The 25,333-nt window shown below is 50.9% G+C and overlaps 1 long non-coding RNA gene across 2 annotated transcripts in view; it reads left to right on the top strand.

The window, feature by feature from the left end:
- LOC132243359 (uncharacterized) overlaps window positions 1–24,363 on the top strand; it is a 48,140-nt gene extending 23,777 nt beyond the window's left edge. The window contains exons 2-3 of one of the 2 annotated variants that reach the window (XR_009454833.1): window positions 8,888–9,129; window positions 23,557–24,363. This is a non-coding gene — a long non-coding RNA (uncharacterized LOC132243359). Of the gene's footprint in view, window positions 1–8,887; window positions 9,130–11,103; window positions 11,198–23,556 lie in introns of those variants that run through there. The other variant, XR_009454832.1, reaches the window with a different exon arrangement.
- Window positions 24,364–25,333: the final 970 nt, after the last annotated feature.

Raw genomic sequence — 25,333 nt, 5'->3', positions numbered from 1 at the left:
TCGATCAACGTAATAAGGAAATAGGTGATCCCCGCAGTAAATGTGCATCCTTGCAGAGTGCAGGAGCCGGCCAGTTTGCAGGAGAAGTGTGCGTGGAGCAGCTGAAAAAGAAAATCCTGGGGTTGCCTAAGACACTTGCACTGCCCCTCTGCACTGCGGAAAGGAAATCGTTCACCTGCAAACGGTGCACGTAGCCAGGGCGGATCCAGGGGGGTGCACGCTTGAGCTCCCCCTTGTATTCCTGCTCCACCTAAAGCTTAAAACCACCGGCCTGGATGCAGCAGCAGCGTTTCTAGTCGGGCGATGCTAAGGGAGACGCTTGACTTCATGGCTCATGGTCATCTACCCGATTCCTTCAAACCTCTTCGTTCCAGAGGTGTTAACGGCCCTCTCTTCTTTTTAATGAGCTTCCTGCTCCACCGATCCAGCTGACCTTTGCTCTGTCTGTTGGGAGCTTCGTTACCAGGAGCAGCCATTTCGCAGCCCAGCACGTTAGATGTTTTTTTTTATTTAAACTCATTGCAATTAAGTTTATTTTTAGTTTTGCTTGAATCTTAAACTGAATCAACCAGCCACAGGCCCCCGGCCTTTTAGTAAAGCTTCTAGTTTCTTTTTAACTGGAGGAAAATATATGTTGTTTTATATGTGGTGATGAACCTCCCCATCTGCACCCCCTTTTTTCAAAATCCTAGATCCACCCATGCCCGGAGCTACTTTTAGATGGACCAAAGAAATTCATCCTGGCAGCATACCATGTCCAGTCAGACACCAGAGGGTTAAAATGACACGGGAATGGAAATCCTGATGTTTCCAGTCCTCGCCCAGTGCAGAATTGCAGCTGGAACAAAATGCCTGGGAGAGAATAGCATTGCCTAATTATATTGCCTAATGAAAATCTTGTTGGTCTAATAGAAGATATCATCTTTACTACGAGTCCTGATTGCCATTGCCTAAAATAATCTTTTTCATCATCTTTCCCAATAACCCTCTTCTATGTCTCCTTTCTTACTCTTTCCATGCTAACCACTTCCACGTTGGCCTTGGGCTTTGACTTGTTTCTTTACCTGCACAACCCAGGAGACACCTGGTCTAGTTTTGTGCCCTCAGTCGGCTTCTCTCCAGTTTATGGACAATAACCTGCTTGATGATTGTCCTGTGCCACGTGAGAGACAACAATTCACGGCCTCCTGAAAGCAGTCTGTCTCCTCAGCTCCTCTTCCAGGCCCTTCTCAGCCATTTCTTGGGGGACTCAATACATGATCAATTTGCTCCCAACCCTCCCACCACGAAAGCTGCTGCAACTCCTCAGACGACATCCGCCTCGTAATCACGTTACAGAGAAGCCGTCTTAAAATTTTTCAGCAGCCTTTGCAAGACTTGTAGCAAATTTGCCTCTCTGTTCCAGAGAATTAACTAGTTTAGCACTAATTAAAGCACATATTTTAGGCTTTAATAAAGTCATTTCTGGTGCATACGCACAGCTCCCAGCTTTTTCCCTTCTTATTAGGAAGTTTCTGCTGGAGTCAGCACATGAAACAGTCCCATCAGTCTTCGTGTACCTTGCTGGGAAGAAAATTGTAAACATAAGTACACAAGAGCCTCGTGGGGAAGACAGTCCACATTGCTTTTTAATATCTCTATAAGCAACACTGCCGTGACCCTCTCCCCAGCTGACCGAGAGCACTTGCTGGAGGTCATTTATTTATTACTCTGCGGGTTTACTTCGGAGCCCACCTATCTCCTTGAAAAATGCACCGGTCCTTCTGGGCCCAAGTCCCCTCTTTAATGAGCTCTGAGGGCAGCCAGGGTTCGATGGTTTAATGGCCTTCGAAGTGCTGAAGCGCGAGCGTGAGTGCAGAGGCAGGGATTAGTAGGAGCGTTGCATTAGGAGCAGATCGAGGGCAGTGATTCTTCCTCTCTACTCAGCCCTGGTGAAGCCACATCTGGAGTCCGGTGTCCAGTTGTGGTCCCCACTGCAGAAAGGATGTGGACACATTGGAGAGAGTCCAGAGGAGGGCAACAAAAGTGGTTCGGGGGCTGTGGCAGATGACTTCTGGGGGAAATGGGCTTGTTTAGTCTGCAGAAGAGAAGACTGAAAGGGGATTGAATAGCAACCTTCAACTATCTGAAAGGTGGTTGCAAAGAGGATGGAGCTGGGCTGTTCTCAGTGCAGGCAGATGACAGGACAAGGAGCAATGGGCTCAAGTTGCAGCAAGGGAAGTTGAGGTTGGATATTAAGAAAAAATCATCCCTAGGAAGGTGGTGACGCATTGGAACAGGCTACCCAGAAAGGTGGTGGACTCTCCATCCTTGGAGGTGTTTAAAATGAAATGTGGCTGGGATGATGCAGTTGGGGCTGGTCCTGCTTGGAGCAGGGTTGGCCTAGACAATACCCCCTGAGCTCCCTTCAACCCTCATTTCCTATAACCGAATGGATGTGGCGCATACAGCACCACGATGCCTCTTCCAGCAACTGACCCCCCAGCAGAAGTGAACGGGGGAGACGAGACGGTGAGTCTCCATGTGGACCCGTCCACTCCTGCCCCAAGGACCCTGTTCTCAATACTGCTGAGATGATTAAACCTGATGGTGGTGCAGGGCCGGGGCTTGGATTTCTGCTGGGAAGACTTTGCTCGTTTTGTGCCTTTGGATGTTTTCAAACAGAAGCTGGCATCTGCCAGCTGGCGTCCGCAGCTGCAGCCTCCTTCCTCCCTGGCGCTCGGTCTCACGTGACGGGCCTCGGGGCACTGCTGCTCCGGGCGCTTGCACTCCCCTCCAAGCGTGTCTTCCAGATGCTCCGTCTGCTGCCGAGACTTGTCGGGTTTCTCCCAAACTGCCTCGAGATGCCCCAGTGCAAGTGCAGTTATGCTGCAAAGCACCAGCTTCGATTCCTGCTCCAGCGGCACTTGGGCGAACTGGGACTAAGCGAACGGAAATGCTAGTGGAGGGTTGGCCCTGCCGTAGCCCAAGGGAGGTGTCGGGACCATGAGCCATTTTGTCCTGGCCTCTTCTAGAAGATACGAGGAGCGGTGTATGTGAGGTGGGACCGGTCTGGGTGGCATCGACCAGCAGGCTGCTGCAAAGGCAGACGGTGCTGGGGACGGGGTGGATACGAGGTGGGTTTAGGAGCGCTCTGCAGGGTTAGGGAGTGGGAACAAAGATGCTTGTTGAATGCCTTGTTTCAATGCACGTAGTGCTGAAGCCGTGCTGGCAGATTCAGATGGACCCGAGTCCAGCCTGTCGGGAAGCAGGTAGGAAAGGGACTATGGCGAAGGAGCCTTAATATAAGAAAGGCAGCCACGCACCCATTCCCACCCTGAGCTCAGCGAAATGAGGTGCTTGGGACCCTGCAGAATAGCCTGTTGTACTTCATATGAGCTGGTCCATCGGTACTTTGCATGAGCAAAGCCGCTGAACTCCCTGCACCCCTATATTTCAGCTGGCAGAAAATCTCCTTGGATTTGTGCTGTGGCCCCCTGCCCTTCCCAGGCAGCAAAAGGATGCAAAGAGACTTGTGCGTAGTCCCCAGTGCCCCAGCTGCCGCGTGGATGAACGACGGAGGAGCTCGGCCCCTTTCTTGTCAACATCCACCTTCCCCTGAACGCACGCCAAAGAGATGCACGTCCACCCAGCGCTCGGCATAGCCCGCAGACAGACTTAACGCTAACCCACGTTAAAAGGGAGCTAGCTCGCTCGCTCCCGGGAGCGCACGTCAGCAGCATAACTATTTCTTGTATGTTGGAGTTAAACTTCTGTGATTTTTTCAGCCCAAAAGACACAAGTTGCAGCTCTTTTTAGCTTCTAGGTAGAGAGGGCGGATGACGCGGTAGCAGCCGATGAGCTGTACAGCGCGATAACGCGAAGCACTTGAACTGTCTACGGGCAGCTAGAAACCCCCGAAGCCGACGGGAACGTGTATTCTGGCTCTCCGCCTGCAGATGGTAGTCCTGGTCCTCTTCTCTGCAACGGCTGTGAGGCGATATTTGCCACGGTCCAAAAGGCATCGGAGAGCCCTGGCCACGTGTCGCCAAGGCAGAAAGGCACAAAAAAAGATGCTGGACAAAATGCAAGCAACTCCCTTGCCCCGACCCCCTCCCCTCTCCAATGACCGAGAGCAAATCGCCGGCGTGGGACGAACGTGGAGGCACGTGGAATTGGGGGAAAACCCCATTTGTGGCTAGAAGGCAGACGTGAGCTTTGGACATGTGAGGATGGGACCATCGAGTAGGAGTGGGGAGAAGCCAGTCCTTCAACACTGGTGAGATGGGACCTTTCAGAGGATACTGGTGGCATCCCCACCACCAAAACTGGAAAGGCTTCCAGGGAGAAATACAAGAGTGAAGAAAGGGCTGGAAAAATACAGCTTTCTGATAGGGTTTCTGCCTCACTGTATCTAGTTTTTTGGATCGCCATCTACTATACCAACCAGAGAAAGTGATTTTTGGTAGAGCGATCTTTTAATCTGCAGAATACAAATGGGACCCAGTGCCTGGAAACTGAAGCCGGATGAATGTAACCTGGAAATAAAGTCCTTGTGCTATAAGCAGCAAAGGTAACTGGAACAACTCGTCAGGGAGCAGTAGATTGGCCCTTGCTCAAAGTCATTACAGGAGATGGGAGATGTTTGTAAAAGAAATGCAGCAGCAGACGCTATGGGCTTATTACAGACCCCTGGGTTCGGTGCCACGGCTTCCTGAACGGTGGATGGGGAGACCTAGGGCTTGTCTACATTGTGGGGCAGTGTTTTGGGGAGCCTAAAACTGCATTTGTGTAGCACACTCAAGACACTATTTTTCCCCCCCTCTTCAATTGTTCTGCAATTTCTGGAGGCTCCCCGGGGCTCCGTGCATTACAGGACAAGGGAACGGAGAGCTGAGCTACACAGCTGGAGCTGGCTGACACGGAGATGGCAAATCCAGTTGTGTTTTTTCTATCCTTATCTCTGCCTTTTGCAAGCAGAAGCTGCTCCAGAGCCAGCCCTCCGCTCTCTGCCCCCAGCCACGCTGCAGCCATGAGCATCACCGTGTAGTTTGGGGTTTGGTGCACGCAGGTGCAAGAGTGACCTTCACCAAGAGGGCCGAGGACGTGCTGAGCACACCCCCAAAGTTGTCATGCCGCCCTCGTCCATCCTGGGCTGAAGCCGGTGTATGACTCCTTCCCCAGAAGGATGTCACCATCGTGGTGATTTCACCAACAGGATGCACCTCCCAGGAGAGGAGCCTTTGCTTGCTTTCTGCAGCCACCGTGGCCGTTAAAAAAAATCTCTGGTCATGATTTAGGCAGTACAACTGCTTTTGACGAGAGACACCTAATATTGTTGACACCAAGTTATATTGGAAATCTTGCTACAGGGCTAGATCAGCCTTAATTATGTCTTCTTTAAAAAAAATAAAATAAAATAACCGAAGAAGACTTCCAACTTATGAGCATAGCTCCTTTTGCTGGCATGACTGCTTGCAGTATACTCCTGGGGTGAAACCATCCCTGTGGTGGTCGGGACACTGCAGTGAATTCATATCTGACACAGACCGCTGTAGGCATCTTCCTCCCTTGATTTGAGATTGTTCCTCACAGAGATGCAAGCTGAGGTGAAGTATCTCAGGCACAGAAATAATCCTACCGGAGATTGCAGAGGAGAGGTGGGATGTGGGGTTGGGTAAGAGCTGGTTTGGAGCGACCCAGTGGGTTGGCTGCTCTTGTGCGAGGTCGGACCTACCCTGTCCATGTCTGGGCTCGAACCCGGAGCTGGGGGGCGATCGGGGTGGGCATCAGGGGACCTTTGTGGGGGTCCCCACCTCTGCAGTGCAGATTGTACTTTGGTACCTGCCTGGGCGCACAGCTTTACAGGGCTGCTTGGTGCCCTTTGCCTGCATAATTGCAATATCCAAAGGATCCCAAAGTTGGTCCTCCCCGGCACAGTTTGCAGGGCTCTTTCCCAGCATTGCAAGCGGGCCCCGTCTCCTGCCCTCCCTCGAGTGCTTCTTCAGATCCCAGCTGAGGCAGCTGGATATGGTACCCATGCCCTGCTGCCTGCATCTCTTCCGATTGCAGGAAGGGAGAGGAGCGGGGTTCAGCACTGATGGCCCCTCTCGAGGCTCGTCCAATGCAGCTGGCATTGCCAGCTCTGGGGGTGCCGTGACCGGAGCCCGGCTGCGCTCTGCCCCAGAGAGCGATGCTCACGCTGGCATCCTAAGGGCTGTCCCACCGGTGGCGTTTGTTTGGTATTAATGAGGTGCTGCCTCGTTAGAGAGCGACCAACTTGCTCACCGAGGATATGTTCTGATGAGTGGGGTTTTTTTCTCCTCGCCCTGAGCTGCTTGAATTTATTTCATTTACGCAGCAGCAAACGCCTCCTCGAGCAGTCCCACGTCCTCCTCCCTTGCACGGCTGTGTGGAAGGACTTCACTTTCCTGCCCGCTCTTTCCCACATGGTTTTCACTCCCTTGTGTGCACCCCAGTTGACACCATGCGAGAAGCTTTTCCACTTCCCAGGGCAAGGGGCCCTGCCTGGCAGCCGGCTGTCTGGGTTGTTTTCCCCTCTGCAAGCTGCTAGTTCAATGGGAGCACATCTTGGGAGTGAGCAGACAGTCTTTGCCATCTCAGAGCTGCTCCATGAAATGGCTGGCTGGTTTTGCTGCAGTGCACGAGGGTCCAGGTGTTCCTCTCGGGTCCCTGGGACAAAGCCCTACCCTTAAAATCATAGACGATGACGGTTGAAGCGAGCTCAGGAGGTCACATCTAGTGCAACCCCCTCCTCCAAGCAGGACCAACCCCAACTACATCATCCCAGCCAAAGTTTTGTCTAGTGGGGTCTTAAACACCTCCAAGGATGGAGACTGCACCCCCTCTCTGGGTAACCTGTCCCAGTGCTTCACCACCCTCCTGGTGAGAGAGATTTTTCCTAATATCCAACCTCAACTTCCCTTGCTGCAGCTTGAGCCCATTGCTCCTTGTCCTGTCATCTGCCCCCACTGAGACCAGCCCAGCTCCATCCTCCTTGCAACGCCCCTATCAAAGCCCTTAGTAAAACTTTGGTTGACTTCCACACTACCAGGCTGTTGCTGCATGGCATTGTTTGGGGGCTTAATCCTTCAGGGTGCTAAGCACCTTCAACGGGACGTGACCAAGCCCCCTTGTTCCTTCTGCAGTATTGCATGCCGTGAAGTTTCTCAGCAGATGACTTTGTGAATGGAGGGAGGATGCTTCGTTTTGTGTCTTTCCCCCATTTTTGCCCCCCGGTATGCAGCCATTCTTGCAATAGCTTCATTAAAAGCCCACAGAGAGGCAGAGGTACCATCGGTGTCTCTCGCCATTATTCATCTCAGCTGTACTAGGACATTGAGGGTTTACTCGGGGTCCTCTGACTCCCTACTTATATATAGCTCCATGAAGGCAGAGGCAAGCACAGAGCATTTGAAACTCATGTCATATTTTCCATATTAACTATACATTTTCTTCTACATCGACAAGCCCTTTTTATTCAAGGATCTCTAGGCAGCGCACGCATAAAAAGGCATTCAAAAGAGGAATAGAAGAGAAAGCTGTTCACAGTTAAAATGCCTCTCGCAATGATCGCTGACAAAATAACGACAGCGGGGAATTTCAAGTGCGCTGGAGAAGGCACCGGTGTATCTGGCACCATGCGGCAACAAACTGGCTTCAGACGATCTGCCAGAAAGCTGGGATTGCATTAAAATAGCAGGCCTGGGAGAAGAGAGCGTTGCTCAAGTCTCTCTAACAGATGTGGATTTAGCCAGCCCTGGTGAAGGATGAGCGGTGAGGACCAGCCCAGCTCCATCCTCTTTGCAACCACCCTGCAGGGAGTTGAAGGTTGCTATCAAATCCCCCTCGGTCCTCTCTTCTCCAAACTAAATAACCCCAGTCCCTCAGCCTCTCCTCCCCAGTCATGTCCCCCAGCCCCACAACCATTCTCGTTGCCCTTCCCTTCCTCCTGTCCCCACCGAAGGCTGGAGGGAGAAGAGCCGTGCCGCGTTCAGTATTTGCAGGCGTGGTAAAGCGAGCGCATCCATTCGGTCTCCATCTCGCTAATTGTAAATGAGATGCTCGTTTCCGACGCTCCATTTGAAAGTGTTACCACGACGCTTTCTGGAGAGGGAGCGTTTCCTCCACGGTAACCTTGGAAGTGAACAGCTGGGCCGTGTCTGGGGAACTGAACACGGGGCTTGTGCCTAATTATGAAAAAGGAAAGAAGTTGATTTTTCCGGTAGAGTAGCACTTGAAGGAGTTTCGCCGCTGGAATTACTAATGCGCCAGTAGTGCCGCAGCCAGGGTGCAGCCATTCTCAACACAATGCACTGAAGAATTGTTAGGAAAAGAAACTAATTCACTTTGCTAATGAGAACTGATGCCATAGGCGCTGTGCATGTTAACAGCCATTTAATTATGCAAAATATTTGTATTTTTATCTATATTAAGCGCTGTGCAAATGTCCCAAGCCTGACTGAAAGGAAAAGCACCTATAACCCCGATAAGGTGCATGGGGAGAACATCCTTTGATCTCACTGGTGCCCACCTAAAAGTATTGTGTGATCTTGTTCCTTGATGAACAAGTGTTTAGGGATCCTTTATGCAGTGGACTGTGAGCACTAAGGCAAGACCCCGGGTCCAGGAGTGGGGTCCCCTCGTTACTGATGCACACTTGTCACGTGAGCAGAGATCGGGGCGGTGTCGGCCAGCTCAAGCGCTCAGTAACCTTCTGTCCCCCCCTTGGAGGAAGGAGACTGGCCTTGAGGTCCTAGTGACGTAGATGGAAAAATCAGACTTGACCCAGAAAATGGATATGCTGTGATGCCAAATGCATTTTGTCTCTATCCCGGAGTGTCTTGTGCAGCTCTCTCATAGGGTCCCTCCTTTCTTTCATGCACAGGCCTTTGTCCCCTATGAATATCAGTGGATGCTTCACCCTTTGGAAGATGCTTGAGATGCCGGAGTAGAGAAGAGGACTGCATCGGGGCACAAGGAGCAGCAGCAGCTAATGCCTACTCCTCCACAACTTGACCTTTACATCCTGCAGTTCGTTGAACCTTACAGCGCAAAAGCAGAAGGGAAAACAACCCTCTGGGAAGCTTACGTTCAGCTCGGTTGAGCGCTACCAAGCCAGCGGATGAGGTAGGCACGTCGACTTATTATTGTGTCTAGTTCACCCTTTCCTTTTGGTGTTCATCTAATGGAGCTGTTAAAGTCCATTGCAAACAATTAGCAACAGTGGTTTCCTGGTATTTCTGAGCTGGGTGATTGCGACTTTAGGTGCTGCCTTGAGGAAGAGTGGTTGAACTCTCAAAGGTCCCATTATTTCAGGTGGATCAAAGCGTTTAGACAATTTCAAGCTAATTTCCTTCCATTTAAGAAGATTGGGCTGGTTTTAATTTGGAAGCAGAGTTGTTATAGGCTAGAAAGTCAACACTTTTTCAGGACTTTGGATGGCTGCACTATGAACTGTTTTGCATGGGGAAGTTTGAATTGGTCCCTTTCAATTAAAGACTTTTAGTTTCAGTGAATTGGTACTTTTTTGTCTAGACATTTTATGGCAAAATTCAGGTCTACACTGGATGCTAATCTCTGTTTTAGGAACTTTCATGGAAAACAAGCTCAGTTCATCATGTTCACTACTCGGGGACTGTGGACATCCTATAGTCCTCATGTATGCTCTGGTATGCATTTGGTGTTTTATATCTGTTGGAGATGTTGCTACCTGAATGTCTCCTAGAGCAAACTACCTACTTCAGTAAACTTCAACATATGCATTGACTGATGTGCCTAGACTGGCTGAGTGTGGGGGGAGGACTGAAGAGTCCTGGGACATAACAATTTGCTTAGCAGGTTTGAGAAGCTAGTGGCATTTGAGCAATCCTCACGTGTTTCTAGAAGTTATTAACCCCTAACCCTACATATAGTACATGACGCACCTAACCCTACATATGACGCACCTAACCCTACACATGACGCACTGAACCCTACGTATACTACACTTGATGTGCATCTTGCTGGGGTCATCTGACCCTAGCAGTCTTTCCTGCCCAAGTGCAGAGAGGCTGGACCCAATGATCTCGTGAGGTCCCTTCCAGCCCCTAACATTTATGAATCTATGAAACAGTTTTTCCAATATCTCCTTTATCTAGATGGTGTTCTTCCAGGTGAAGACTCCTGTGGATACGTTTGATTGTTTCTTAGGTTCTTATTTCCCCATGAACTTTCTCCAGGGACAGGTCAAACTTATGGACCACCAAGGTCCTTGGTCTTAAACTTTGGAAGGGGTCTTAGTTCGGAGTGGCATGCCCTGTCCTTCTGTTGGGAAAGGGCTGCTGTCTCTCCATAAAATGAGATTTGGGCATTGGTGCCACCCCAATGATATGGCTCACTCTTTTGCTTATAACATCACCATGCCCTGCTCCCAGAGCATCAGCTTCTGGTCTGATTCAAGTCAGGGGAAACTTTTGCTACTCACTGGGCACGTCTACATGTGCATTTACTGCGCATTAACCAAAATTACTGCACAGTACGGGCACACATCTACACATGCACACCCATACTGCATAGTAAATATGGTGACTTATGCTGACTTGAGTGTAAATTTGATACCTGCATCATGCAGGTATCAAATTTATGCCCGATTACTTACTGCAAAGTAACACACGTGCAGATGCCTTACTGCTCAGTAACACTGTGTGTGTGGGGGGGGGGGACTAACTTGGGGGTAACTTTACTCCCAAGTCAGACCACACACAGTGTTAATGTGCTTTAATGCCTGCATATGTAGAAACCGGCCTATTCCCACTTACTGCACAGTAAATTTAAGCTGGCATAAATGCATGTGTAGACATGCCCACTATGAGGGGTGTCAGAATGGAGCTCTTGGGCATTGAATCACATCTGCTTCATTCATAGACTGGTCCCAAAGAGTCATCAGTAATGTATTTTTGTTTTGCTTTTCGCGCCAACTGCAGGCATGTCAGAGTCTCATCCTAGGTAGTGCCCTGCCCCACGTCACCCACGAGATGGCTAGCTAATCTTTCTTGCTGGTTGCGATTCGCGAGCATGTACAAAGTGGGAAGAAGCACCTTGATTTTTTTTTTTTTTCCCCAGCTCATTTCATGCACCGTGAGCTGGCTCTGCTGCAGACACTTTAATGTGATCTCCCTGGGACATAGTAAGTGGAGCCAACTCAATCAGGAAAGATGTAAATTGAGAATAAATATGAAGTGTCAAGATGTCATTTGCAATCACTCATCTTGCTGTAAAGGCTTCTCAGACCAAATGCACCCGCTCTGCACTGCTTTAGTTACCCACGCTGATTCAAGCACCGTAGGTGACTTCCACCCCGCAGCTTGCACTAGATGTAGTGGACTGACGTGGCTGTAACTCAGCAGAAGTGCAGTAGCACCAGCATTTAATGCTGCATACAGACACTTCTGCATGACGGGAGGATTGGAGTCAGGCAGGAGTGCCACTTCTAAAGGAGCATCCAATTTCAGATCGGTTCAGTAGGAGAGGTATTTTGAAAGGAGGGAGTTATCCGGAGTCACCCCCTGTTTTGTGATCCCCTGTGCTATGAGCGGAGCTAATGTATTTTGCCGGTTGTGAAGACGTCTGTTCTTGCTCCTACCCTTTGCAGGCCAGCACACTGACTTAGGCCTTTATGTTCAATGTGCCTATTGCTAAGAGTTTGTGCTGATAGATGATTTCAGCTTTAAGAGCCCTCCCGTGGCTTCCTGCCCCACACCCTCCACTCCTTTTGGATCAGCTCAATAGCAGCATTCGGGGATGGGTACTATACAGAAGAGGTACCTGATGTGTACCAGCTCCCCTGGAGCTGCAGGCATGGCTGCATCTCCAAGGGGAAATGCATTTGGGAAGCTGCCAAGTATCAATGTCAACATCTTAGCAGAGAAAAAAGGGAGGTAGAAGGACTCTCAGTGCCAGCGAGCTCTGGGTATGATCCTGGCTGGCGCAACTTCTCCTGTTGTTAGACCACAGACAATGAGTGACAGATCGAGCATATTGCATTTTGCATATTGGCTTTTATTCTACCCAGGAGAGCACACAGTACGCCTGCAGACTCTCCCTTCCCCTGAAGAAGGGTGCTTGTGCCTGAAAGCTTGCAAAGAACAATTTTTTCCAACTCTTTAGTTGGTCTAATAAAAAGATATCACATCTACCCAAAGAAGCTTGTCTGCCAGTGACAGATTGAAGCATTTCCTAACGTGGGGGCTCAAATTGCCCTCTCCCATTACAAGTCTACAAAATCAGTGGAGTTGCACCTCCAGCTCAAACTCAAAATCTGTGGTGAGAAGGGCTGGTGCAGAGAGCTGGATAGATAGGCTGAGAAACAGAGATGACAGATTAGCTTTTAAATCAGCGTATTTTAAGCCGCAGGGAGAATCTCACTTGTGGTCCCTGCCTAGATCAGTCACTGAAACAATTATCTTTAAAGCCTTAGATCTATTTAGTCCTTTGTAGCAGCTTCTTAACTATACCCCCTGCTGCAGGCAGCCAAATCCTGTTCTCTGCAGTCGAGGAGAATTTGGCAGTGGTAAATTGGGATCTCACGGATTCAAGGAAGCTTCAACACTATATATTATCACTGCATTTGCCATCGTCGGATGAAGGCTTTGTAATGCGTGCAAGGAAAGAGTTTTTGAACGAGGCTAGAGACAGTTGCAGGGACGGGTGGATGTTTGGAAAGTCGGATGGTGAAGTCAGAAGCATGTCTGTAGGTGGCTCAGTGCTGTATTTGCTAAAGAGACATCCCCCAGACATCTCCTACAGAGGAGGAATTAATTCTCTCAATGCTCCTTTCTATATTTTTCTGACTACTACTCAGAGAAGATTAAGTACCATCTTTTTTGGATGCATTGGAAGCTACTTTCTGGAAGCTTAAAAAGAAAGAGCTGGTGCCGTGTATTGGTATGTGATAGGCCACAGTTGCTACAGACTGGTATTTCTGTATTCACTCCAACGCGCTCGATCTATCGAGAGGCAGGTTGCTGTTTCTTGGCTCTCGGTGGCTTTACATTATTAAAACGAAGCCGGTTGGTTTTGGTGAGAGCAGCCAGGAAACATCTGCTGAGCTCTGGAGGATGAGAGCTTATGGCCCCACGCAGTGCCCGTGAAGAGCCCATTTCCTCCCCGAGTAAATACAGGGAGTTCTCATCATGCAGGCTCACGGGGAATCACTTCTCTCATTTTGCTGTAGATGATACCGCTGTGTTTTCCCGACACCTCTCCTCAGCTACAAAGGGTCCAAGGCAAGCTTTCACCCAACAAGTCTTGCTTGTCCCATCTTCCCAGGAAACGCATCAGGTGCCCCAAATCTTTCCTTTCATCCTCTGTGTAACTTGTTTGCTTGATCTCCCACGGTGGCAGGTGAACCGTGGCAGTCGCACGTATAAGTTGTATAAGTGCCTGTGTGTTTTAATTGCACCGCGCCATTGGGAACATCTGCACCGCTGCAGTTTGAGGTCCGATAGCACTAAACGGGTGTTGCGGACACACTCCCAGCCTGCTTCCACCTGACCTTGCTGCTGCAATGCCCTATGCTGGCATACAGGAGACCTTTTGCAAGCTTTTGTATGGTTTTACTGAGGCTAAAAACAGACTTATCCTGGGTCTGATTGTCCTAGACTTTAACTCCATCAAAACAGGCTTGGGACAATCACAGCTTGAATAGTATTTAACTTGTATTAGCTTCTATTGTTCTAGGAAAAAAGTGTTCTCTCTGTGCTTCACAGGTACTTGAAGTGGGACAATGGGTTTGCATGTCTAAAGGATCCCAGCATAAAAGGTTTTGTCACTGGGAGCAATCTGGCTTCTGTTGAGATTACTTTACAGATCAGAGCTTTCTCAACTGATGCTTGAGAGAGAGAATTTGTTTACCTGGCGTGGAGGCTCTGATTGACCTGTTGTTGCATTAACATATCGCTTGCACGGAAGCTGAGGAGTGTGCGCTGAATGGTAATACTGGAAGCCATCTCTGCTTGGGAGTCTCTAGAGGAAACATGGAGATGCTGGGATTTCATCTCGCTGTGCCGCGTATCAAAGTTCACTTCTGTGCGGTGCCCGTGGTCTCCACCAACAGAACGGACCCAGTGACCCGCACGCGGGAGGGGAGCAGCACGCATGGGTATTTTAGAGTAGTATCCTAGGTTTTGAAGAGGCTGATTGGCCCACAACCAAGAAATACAAGTGCAAACAAAAAAAATACAGGCACATAACTTGTATGTGCAACTGCTGTGGTGTTCACCAACACCAAGCTCGGTGTTGTGGCAGTAGTCCTATTGGAGAGACTGCTTTATTCCTCCTTCCTTTGTGGGCCACAGTCTTGATCAGGTCTATCTGTGGCTGAATGAAGATACATTTTTGATAATTTTTTTCTTTTTTGTGGAATGAAATATTATGTTGCAGTGCAACATTTAGAGGTTTTTTTCCCGCATTCAGAATATTTTACCCTCTCAGGCAGGCACAGACAAGAAGCAATGAGAGAGTCATTAGCAAGGACATAATAGTTTTCTTTATATTATGAACTGATAATTAATGGAAATTGAATGCGCTGCCAAGGAGACAAAACAAGCGTATAATTAGCCATTCCTTGAGTTGAGCAGAGGCTTTGCCTATACCCATAGGGACCAAGTCATTGCTGCGCGGCTGAAGTTGTGCTCAGCAGAGATAGAAAACAGAGTAACCCTGAGCTATTGCCAGAATGAAATGCAAGCCCCCTCCTTGCCCCCGCCATGCTCTGCCAAGGCAGGCGACAAGGGACTTTGACCTGTTGTCTGCAGCACAGAGCGGAGGTTGTGTTTTGCCTCTCCCAACTTTTGCTGGAGCTGGGAGGTAGGAAGAGGAGAGGATATCATCCGACAGTGGCACCGGTGCTCCTTGCCTTGCCAGCTGAAATACAAACTGTTCCCAGGTAGCTGAGACATGCCCTCAATGCCTCGAGGGGTGCTGGTTGTAGCTGTGTTGGGCTAAGCACACAGGCAGACGAGGTTCTTTGGGTAAATGTGGGATATCTTTTATTAGACCAACTCAATAGTTGGAAAATGGTTCTTTGCAAGCTTTTGAGTACAAAAGAGCGACTGCCCAGCCTTCCTTTGGAGGAAAGTTAGGATCGACTTCCACCTAGAGATGTTTGGGGTGAATTCAAGGGGTCAGAATGGGGGCTCCTGACAGCAGAAATTGGGGTTGGGCAGCACTCTGCTGCAAATATTGGATCATTAGGATTGCATCTTGTGGCTGTTTGCTACTTTTAGGGATTAGTAGGAGCGTTGCCAGCAAATGGAGGGCAGTGATTCTTCCCTCGCATTCAGCACTGGAGTGGCCACATCTGCAGTCCAGTGTCCAGTTGTGCGCCCCCCGCTACAGCAAGGTTGTGGACACATTGGAGAGAGTCCAGTGGAGGGCAACGAAAATGGTTTGGAGGCCGGGGGACAGGACTGGTGAGGAGAGGCTGAAGGAAGTGGGTTGATTTAGTTTGCAGAAGAGAAGACCGAGGGGGAGTTTGAACTAAAGGGGGATTCAGCCTTGAACTCCCTGCAGGGTGGGTCCAAAGAGGACGGAGCTGGGCTGGTCTCAGTGGGGGCAGATGGCAGGACAAGGAGAAATGGGCTCAAGCTGCAGCAAGGGAAGTTGAGGTTGGATATTAGGAAAAACTTCCTCACCAGAAAGGTGGTGAAGCACTGGAGCAGGTAACCCAGAGAGGTGGGGGAGTCTCCATCCTTGGAGGTTTTCAAATCCCAGGCTTGTCTGGGATGATGTAGTTGGGGCTGGTCCTACTTGGAGCAGGGGTTGGACTAGACGTGACCTCCTGAGGTCTCTTTACAGACTAATGCTCCTCAATTCAGTAATTAATTTTATGAGTACAGATCCTTGCTTGTTCACCTACACACGTGCCCCCAGTGCATGCAGACACACATGCACACACCCTTCAGTTTGGCCCCAAAGAAGGGGCAGCTGGGGCTGGGGTGAAGGGACTCAGCCGTGTGCAGGAGCCTGCGCGCTGCTGTGCGCCGTTACCCTGCTGCATTCAGTGTTCGTGATTCGTTGTCGTTAAGGGGCTGGGAGCAGCTGCCTTTCTCTGGGTGCTTTATGGCACTCTTTCTGGATTGCATTTCTCCTCTGTGCACTGCTCCAGGATGTGAAATCCAGGGTGGATCACAACGGATGGAGGGCGGGAAGTGGCTGGAGGGAGACAAGAGGATGGCTTTGCAAAACGGTGCTGCCAGGTCGTGCTAGGGAGAGGGCATCTGGGCCTCAGTCTTTCAAGGGGCATCATCGCCCATCTTCCATGGACCCCTCCAGTGCAGCCAGGGAGGTCTTCTCTTCAGGGGCATCTTATTGAGAAAGTGGGACCCCCCCCCCCCCCCCGCGATGTGTTCACTGGAACAGCAGGGACAACGTCCCCGGACCCAGTGTCCACGGGACCTGTCTCTCTTGCCCACTTCCAGAGGAGCTCTTGCTTCTCTACCTGCTTCACACCTGGTTCCTACCATGGAGAAATGACTGGACAAGGGAGCCTCAAGACACAAACCTGCCTGGCTGTAGCTGCATGCAGGTGAGCAAGCTGGGCCTTGAAAGGCAGCACGAGGCAACTGTTGGGATGGGATGACATTGTGTCGGGGTTGCATCCTGTATTGGCAGCTCTTTAACATCCGGACAGCTTGACATGCCACGGGTCAACCTGTCCATGTGTCTGCAGCTTCTGGGACTATGGTCATTCTGGTTTCAATAGAGCATCTGCATGAGAGATGCCTTTGGCTGCTGGCACCTCTCTTCCCCTCATCAGCCCTCTCATCCTGAAATCAGGATGTCAGCCTCGCTCCACACCAAGCCCGATGGCTGTAGTCTCATCTCCCTACCTCAGCGAGCCCGGGACACTGGCCATCCCATTTTGCAAAATGGTTGCCATCCTAGCACTGTTTATTCGAGCATGGCCACCCTGCAATTGCAGCCAGTGGCTTTAAACAGCTAAGCGATGCACTGTGCATTGGCACCGTGGCTTGGCACCGTGGCTGCCGCAGCAGCGAACAAGCAGCCAGTACCTCCGCCAAGATGTCAGCAGCCTTTTTCCAACCAAATAATTGACGTGCCAATACATGGGCTTGAACTGCTCACCCCTGATAAAGGAAGGGGCTTTCCCCAGACTACTGAGATGGCCAATAATTCAGACTCCACTAGACCTGTCTGTATGTGGATTGAAACTCTGGCTGTGATGTCTCTCCCAGGAAACAATAAAGAGCTCTTTAGCGTTCATTCCAGATGAAACAATCTCCTACCTAATGACTGGGGGAGGCGCTGGGTTGACAGCTGCCTCTGCATCCAGCTGAGGAGGGTTTCTAATGCCTCTGACGTCTCCCTGTGCAATGCAACACGGGCACGCAGATCTCCGCATGCTGGTCGGATGCACCCGTAGTGGGGTCAACGGGGCTACGCTCATGCTTAGAAACCTTGTTGGATCAGGCTCTTTCCACTGGTGACATAAAAAAAATACCAAACAGCTGCCCCTTAAAAGGAGATTTTCTATCAGGAAGAATTTCTTCCCTATTTATTTTTTCTTGCTGCCCCTGGCTCTCCATTTCTGCATTGGTTAGCACGGTTTAGTGGTCAGGGCAGCCAGTTCGGGAGTGTAGTCTTGGCCGATCCACCTGGCCTCTTCTGCATCCGAACCTTCCCGGAGAACCAAGATGCAGAATAACCCATCAAAGCTGAAGCCTCTTCATCCTGTGATTTCATGGCATGAATGCCCAGGTGCATATTCATCTCTGGATGCTTCCAGACACCACTGCGGTTGGTGAAATCACATGGGTGCAGCCCCTGTAACATGCTATTGCAATTAGCTCTGGGCTTTACCCCTCGAGGCAAAGAAGGATCCTATTTGGTGGCTGCGACGGGGAGGATGCACGTATTTTGTAGGATGAAACAAAGTGGTTGGTTTGGCGTAGCGCACAGCTTTGCATTTGCAAAGCCCCGGCTTGTTCTCACAACACATGGCTTTGTATTTGCTAAGCCCTGGCTTGTCCTCATCAATGAGATGGCACCTGGGCTTTCCCACCATAACCACATGCATTTCCAAGCTGTCTTATAGAGGTGCAGTCTGCAGCACAGAGGTCAATGGGTTTTTTATTGTCGTCTTCAACAGCAGTCAGATGAGAGCCAAGATAACGACTAACTAGAATGAATTCAAGACAGGCGTTGCCAACCTGACCAAGAACTCCCGGCTTTGGCAAACAAATCTCGAGTGGCTTTGCAATTACTCAGCCCATCACTCACCTGTCTGCTCTGCGGCTCTCATTGTATTTCAAGGCGGATGCCTGAAAGCGGTACAATATGCTTCTGATCCTCACATAAATCTGTTTCTCTGCAAGTCTGAGATGCCACAGCACATTACATCCCACCGCGTTGCACACAGTCACGTCTCTCGGGCGATGCATTGGGGGAGCCGCGCGGAGACGGCACAGCAGGATGAAAGCGAGTCGCAACTAGAGGGTGCTTCAGAAATCCAATCTGCCAGACGCCGGCGTTCGCAACCCCTTCTGCGATTCAGGCTCGCGCCTGTTTGTACAAACATCTGCATGCATAAATCCTCCAGGCATAAGGGCCAAGTGCTTGGCTGGTGTAAAGTGGTGCAACTCCACTGAAATCAATACAATCGGGACCACCACGACACCAGTGGACAAGGTGGTTAGATAGCTCTGAGGCTCAGCGGGTGCATCTACACCTTCATTCACATGCCATAGTTACTGCGCATTAAATTGAGTGCTTGGATAACCAAGTGCTAAATCCGTGTGCAGCAACGTGCACTACTGCGCAGCAGTGCTGGTGCACAGGGTTTTTTCAGGCGTTAACTGCGTAGTAGTGCACAGTTGCACATTAGCACGCGTTTTGCCCGGCACACTACTATTAGGATACTGCGCAGGCAGCATCTCACGTAGATGCACCCAGTGTTTCTAAAGCAGCCGTTCTGGTTTCATTGACTTCACACACACTAGGACTGGAAGGGACCTCGCGAGAGCATCGGGTCCAGCCCCGGGTTTCTGGGATCTCAAGTGTATATTAACAACCTTCGATAGAAGCAGGACGTTGCCTGCCTTGGTCCCCCTGCTCTCCCCGTGGCACGTGTGGGTGCGGTATCCTGCATCGTGGCAGGGTTGATGGTCATTTTGCAAAGCGCTTCGATTCTGGATTTGTATAGGATTGTTTGCACAGGGCTGATTCTGCCTCGGGCAGGGGTGGGTCTAGATGTGTCGGCTGTGGCTCCCTTCCAGCCCCGCTGCTCGATGATGCCTGACCTGAAACGGGAGCACCCTGGCCTTTGCAGCAGAGCTCATGAGGCTTGACCCTGAGCTGTTGTAAACAGAGCTGGCTGCCGTGACATCCGTGCACCTGCGGCAATAGGAATCGAGCATCTTACCCTCTTTGCTTTCAGTATGGAGTGACTGGATGCTGCGCGCTAGCACCTGCCCTTCGTGCTGCCGTGGATTTGGATTCTTCCTGTGTGCGTGGAGATCGCTTAGTCCCATTCAGCACTCTGCTTTCTGCAAGTGCGTTCGGGTTGGTTTGTTTTTCTTATAGTGAAAAGCGACGGGTATTATTGTCTTGGAACGAACTCCCCCGCAGCCAGCCAGCTCCGGTAGAGACAGCGGGGTGGCAGGAAGCCGTGGGCGTCGGAGCAGGCTGCACAAACCCATCTGGGACATTGGGGGAAATGCTCAGTATCCAACGCCCGTGCGTACGTGTTGATATCCCAGAGCAATCCTGTTTTAAAGCAAGCTTGGGTAGTTCAATACTGGCTGCAGATGAGTGCAGGGCAGACGTACCCTGCACCTCTGCAGCTGCCCAGCCACGGTGCCAAGGGGGAGATCTGCTGTGCCATGCGGGGAAAGCAGAACTCGCTCATCGGCAAGCGCTGGGGATGACACTGCACTGGCCAGGCTGCCAGCTGTGGGGGAACTGAGTCAAAATAAAGAAACCCCCCAACGTCCCTTGCTGCAGCTGGAGCCCATTGCTCCTTGTCCTGTCGTCTGCCCCCACTGAGACCAGCCCAGCTCCATACAAACGCATGCAAAGTGTGCTGATGAGTTATGGGTGTAATTACAGTCGGATCAGATGGAAGTGTGTTTGGGAATCCATTTACTTTTACAACTGCCTGCCAGCAAAAGTAAGCAACTGCAATGCACACGGCCGGCCTGCCATCTCGGCGCTGGGGCAGACCGAAAGCGGGGGCGCGACACGCCGCGTGAAGAGGCTCCTGGCAAGTCGCGTTTTTATTCCAACCGAATAAAAAAGAAATGTTCAGTAGCATTGGCTGGCACAACTGCCGGGGCCAAAAGTGCCGTAATGTGCGGGCTATCATTTTCAGCTGGCTGCCTCTTGTGCAAATGATGGTCCAGTTTGTGAAATGCCCTCCGCAGCTAATTAGGTTTTATGCAAGGGGGGTTGGGGGAGGGGCATACGGCCCTTCTTTAGGAGGCAATTAGGGGTGGCTTTATGTGGCCCTGCAACGTTAACTGCATTTAACGGATCATAAATGTTATTTAATTGCAAATAATTCCTTGTGACTTATGGAATGCCTTTCTCCTCGATCTTAAGCCGCCTGCCGGTCTTGTTTGCCGTCCTCCTGCATGCCTATCCGAGAGGTCATCGGCAGCCCCCATCCCACGCAGGAAGGTGAATGCTTTTTGGCATGCAAATGGCACCTGTGCCAGGTAGCCAACTCTGTGTTATGCGGTAGTTCAGTTTAGAGAGTGATGGAGGGGGTAGGACGTGCCAGAGGACTGAAAATGACTCCGGCGTAGTCGAGGGGGAAGAGAATCTGCCTTTATTTTGGCTCCTGGATTGGACTTTCCTTGGCGAAGGGCTTTATAGCAAGTGCATTCCCCTTGTGCAGGGTCCCAGAAGCAGCTGCTGTCAGAGCAAAGAGCTGGGAGGTTTGAGCATCAGGAAACTGCTAAGATGCTTTGTGAAATGTCAGAGGAGCCTTCGTTTGAGAGACAGCATAGCTGTCCAGTAAGAAAGACTGTCTACCATAGCTGGAAGAGACTGGCATGTGCCCACGTGGGCTTGTGGATGCTGTTTTCCCCCCACCAAATATTCAGATCTTAATCGGTCTTAATGTTACTTTGCATTTTCCCATGATAGAGCACATCTGGACCCCCAGAGCAGCAATTCCCCTTGTTCTGTACTCGGGGAACCACCAGACCCCCTGCAAGCCGCCTCTGCAAGGAGACGGGGAAGCCTTTGACCCAGAACGTGCATTAATTTTGCTTCACCCGGGAATTTTGCACCGTGCCTCAATTTACAAGGTCCCTGGATAAAGCAGAGGAACGCCTCTTTGTTTTATCGGGCGTCCTCTGCCCGTGGACAGCTTTAGCCTCTCTAACCTGCTGTCCTTAGTGAAGTCCTGTTTGCTTGATCGCTAAACCACCTAATGCTTCCTTACCCTTGTGCTCCAGGGTCGAGTCTGCACGGTGGAATCGCTCTGTCGCTCTTCGAGGGTGGAAGACATTAAGAAGGGTTGGATTTGCGTCCCATGAAGGGGGTATAGAGGACGTGCACCTGCCTAGCCACTGAGTGGTGAAGGCATCTTGCTTTGGCTCGAGGGGCGTGCGTTTGGGCCAGACTCGTACCCCCTCCCCCTCGTTGCATCTACTGACCCAGCTGCAAATGGGCATCTGGTTATTTGGGCTGGGGGACCAGTGGCAGCTGGGTGTGATGTTAGCATCGCTCCTGTAGTCTGTTGGTGACCGACCTGGTGTGCCTTGCTCATGCCAGCTCAGGGCACCCTTGACCTTGACCTATCCAGGCACAAGCTCTCTCCTGAGAGGCCTGGGGTTGCAAGGACGGCTTCCTCGCTGCCCTCCCAAGGCAGCATGCAAGCAGCGTTTGGGTGTGCGCATGCCCCGGCCAGCGCCCCATCTGGCCTGCGCGCTGCCCCTGGCCCAGGCTGACGCTGGAGCCCGGAGGCAGCTAATAAATGCTCCTCTTGAAAAGGGAGCAATTATAAGGCTCTTGGAGACAGACAGAAGCGCGTGCAATGGCCCCATCTGGCAGCAAAAGAGTAATTCCAGCCGTGGCAGATGGGAGCCAGGACGGCCCCCGAAAAAGAAACATTTATAAAATATTCACAGTGTTTGCTCGTAGCGGAGAGCAGCAGACGGCAGCTATGCTGGGGACCCTGCACCATCCTGAGGCTCTGTTTGCCCAAGTAAATGTGGAATAGCGGTGACGAGTCCCAGGAGCTCGGCGGGGAGCGCAGCAAAGCAAGCTCCAGTCGGGCTTACCTCGAGCCTCTCCTTCCCGCTCGTTCGCTGCGGCCAGCAAGCTGCGTCTGCTTCTCCGGGGCGGCTCGCCCGTCTGCTGGGAGTCCCGCCGTGTTTGCTGGCGTTCGGGATCCATGTGCACCAGGACACACGGTGGACAGCTAGCCTAGCAACATGTCCCACATCTGCTCTCTCAACTTCTGGACCCTATGGCTCTGTGCCCGGTCAGTCGAGATGCAAATCCCTGTTAGGAAGAGAGAGTTGCTTCTGCTGCCTTTTGATAGCGGCTGCAAAGTCCGGTCTGTTGGACAGCACTGGTATCGACTGATCGCTTGTGCCATCCCACGGCTCTCATAGCTTCTGCTTCTCTTTAGTGCCTGGGTGCCCTTGGTACAAAGCAGTTTACAGTGGGGTTTGCTTCTTTTAATGTCTTGATTTCTTTGCTCTCCAGCTTAATCCTTTAAGAGCAGCTTGATAGCCTTGTGCTGACTCTCCGGGCACCCTTTGGGGTGCAGTGGTGGCCTTGGGGTTGTCGGGGCCCTGGGCAAGAGAGTCATTTGGGGCATAAGTTGAAGACAGAACAAAGTTTTTAATAAGTTGAAGAAAGACAGAAAGGGAATTAGATAAATAGTCAAGTGTTCACATGCACATGCAAAAACTTCATCCCCCCAAAAATTTGTTGCACAATTTTGGGGACCCCTAAAGCGCGGGGCCCTGGGCGGTCGCCTGGTTTGTGAGGTGGGAACTCCTGCTCTCCCCGTCGTGTAACACGCCCCGCTTAGGTTTCACAGGGGTCTCGGTGCACGTCCCAGGAAGAGAGTGCTTGTCGGTGGAAGAGGGAGAGGGTGACCCCGAAACATTTCATTTGCATTTCTCTCTCCAGGAGTCCCCTAGTGACACCCAGGCTGTCTCTACAGCTGAGTATTACCTTGGCTGGATGGCAGGGGCTGGGGTTCGTGGAGCTCCAGGCTGGGGCGGGCGGGCGAGGCGGTGCCGGGAAGGGAATTAGACACAGCCCACTGCCAGAGCTACCAGCTGGAGTGGCATTTCCCCCTTTATTGCCCCATCCGGCGCGGTGTTCCCCCAAGTTAATGACCGTTCCCCTCCCTTTAATGAGGAGCTCTTCCTCGGTGGACTTGCAGTGTATGAGAGCAAGGCCCTTCTGCTGGATGGAGGCACCCAGGGAGCGTGGAGGTGTCTGCGTGAGTGTTTGAACCAGCTATTTAGTAAAGGGCCTTATTGCCTGGCCCATGGGCACCCGAGACAAATGCCTCAATCTGAACAGGTTCATGGGCAGCAGCGGCAACAGTCACAGATCCTCCTGGAAGTTGGTGGCTCGTAGAGGACCCTGCGTGATCCAGGGGTCGGCGAACGGCCTGACCGGGAGCTGGCGGGGGAGCTGCTCTGCTGCATCTGTCCCTGGGGGATACGCCAGTTATTTCACAGATGTCATAGACATTCGGGCTGGAAGGGACCTCATAAGATCATCGGGTCCAGCCCCCCACCCCAGGGGCAGGGAATCAGCTGGGGTCGCAGGACCTTTCATTTATCTTTCTCTGTTGTGACTTTGGAGTGATGCAAAGGGGCCAGGGCAGAGCTGCAAATCCAGCCCTTTGAGACAGCAACAGATCCGGGTTGCACGATGCATAGAAATGACTACCCAGCGTTTAACGAGGTTAACGCGTGTTGAGCAAAGGTTTAGGGTGTAGCTTTTCTTTGATGTTGAAATGTTCTTGCCTATCGTGACACACTTGCTAATAGAGGAGAGGATTCGGCAGAAGGCTCCTCCTAATGAGAGCCTAACGTTGTTTAACTGAAACACGAGCATGGCGCTCCTGGGGACCCCGTCGGAGATAGAAATAGAGATCGTGTTTGCATGTTCACAGCTTAAATAGCTCTGGGCATTAAGCAATATGCTGAGCTGCTGGCATGTGCTAGGAACTATTTTCAGCTTGTAAACTTCTTTATGTGCAATTTCTCCGCGCATGATGATAAATGTTTTATTGCCGCGCTGGCTATTAAGCACTTGTATTGCCCTCCCGGAATGACTGCTCTGCCATTTTATGTTTACTTTGAATGCTAAAATGTTCATTAAAAATTAATTCATAAATAATTCAAACTTGGTGCTTAGAAGTTCATAACTTGTGAGGCTTTAATTTTTTTTGCTAGTGTATAATATTAAGAGCCTGATGGTTTCAGTGGAGAGGGTTTTTCATCTTCTTTCCCCACCCTGGTCCCTATTATAGATTTCAGGGTACTTGCCGGTAATTAGGGGCTTACCTGTTTATTACCAGGCAGAGCAGCAGCATCCCCATTCGTACCATGGTCAGCTCCATTTCATTTCTGGGTTAGGTGAAACGGCCAGCTATCTGGCACGGAGCTAACAAGCCACTGAGAAAGGCATCCATCCTCTCTCTTCCTAAGCGGCAGCTCACGACTGGTGTTATCCCGCTTCTAGCGGACAGCCCTGGGAAATTTTGCAGGGTTAGTCCCCGTGTTTTACAAGCGCATCCTCGCGTTGCACGGAGCTCAGCGTGCATGGGCGCTCGTTAAGGTTAGCAAGGCTGCGTAGCGAGCAGGGCACTGCCCACAAGATGCTGGCTGCAGGCTTTTGGGGGCTTTGTTTTCACATCAGACAACGGTTCTCTCTCATAATTAATATATGAGATGGTTTTGGGATATATAATTGTTTTTGGGATATATAATTGGATGGTTTTGGGATATATAATTCGATACAGCTTGGGATTAACCCCCCTCCCCCACTCCAAGGGTTGCTGAATTGCTCTCATTGCTCCGTGACACCAGTGCACAAGACCAGGCTTCAGTGGATTCCCTCTGGATTTACACTGGTGTAACTGGGTGCAGAATAGAGCCCGTTGTGATGAAGGCTGGGGACGAGGCTGAGCTGAGCTCCGTTCCTGCACCTGGGATTTGGTGCATCCTCCCCGAACCGGCCACACTTGCTCTTTGTGTCCGGCGTCATGTTATTTGTTTCCTCCTGGAGAGAATTTACTCATAAATCTGTTTAATTAGTTTAGGAGATAAAATTAATGAATAACAAC

Source organism: Alligator mississippiensis, chromosome 9 (genome assembly GCF_030867095.1).
Source record: "Alligator mississippiensis isolate rAllMis1 chromosome 9, rAllMis1, whole genome shotgun sequence".
In the NCBI taxonomy this organism is placed as follows: Eukaryota; Metazoa; Chordata; order Crocodylia; family Alligatoridae; genus Alligator; species Alligator mississippiensis.
This window is presented reverse-complemented; position numbering and strand designations above follow the sequence as displayed.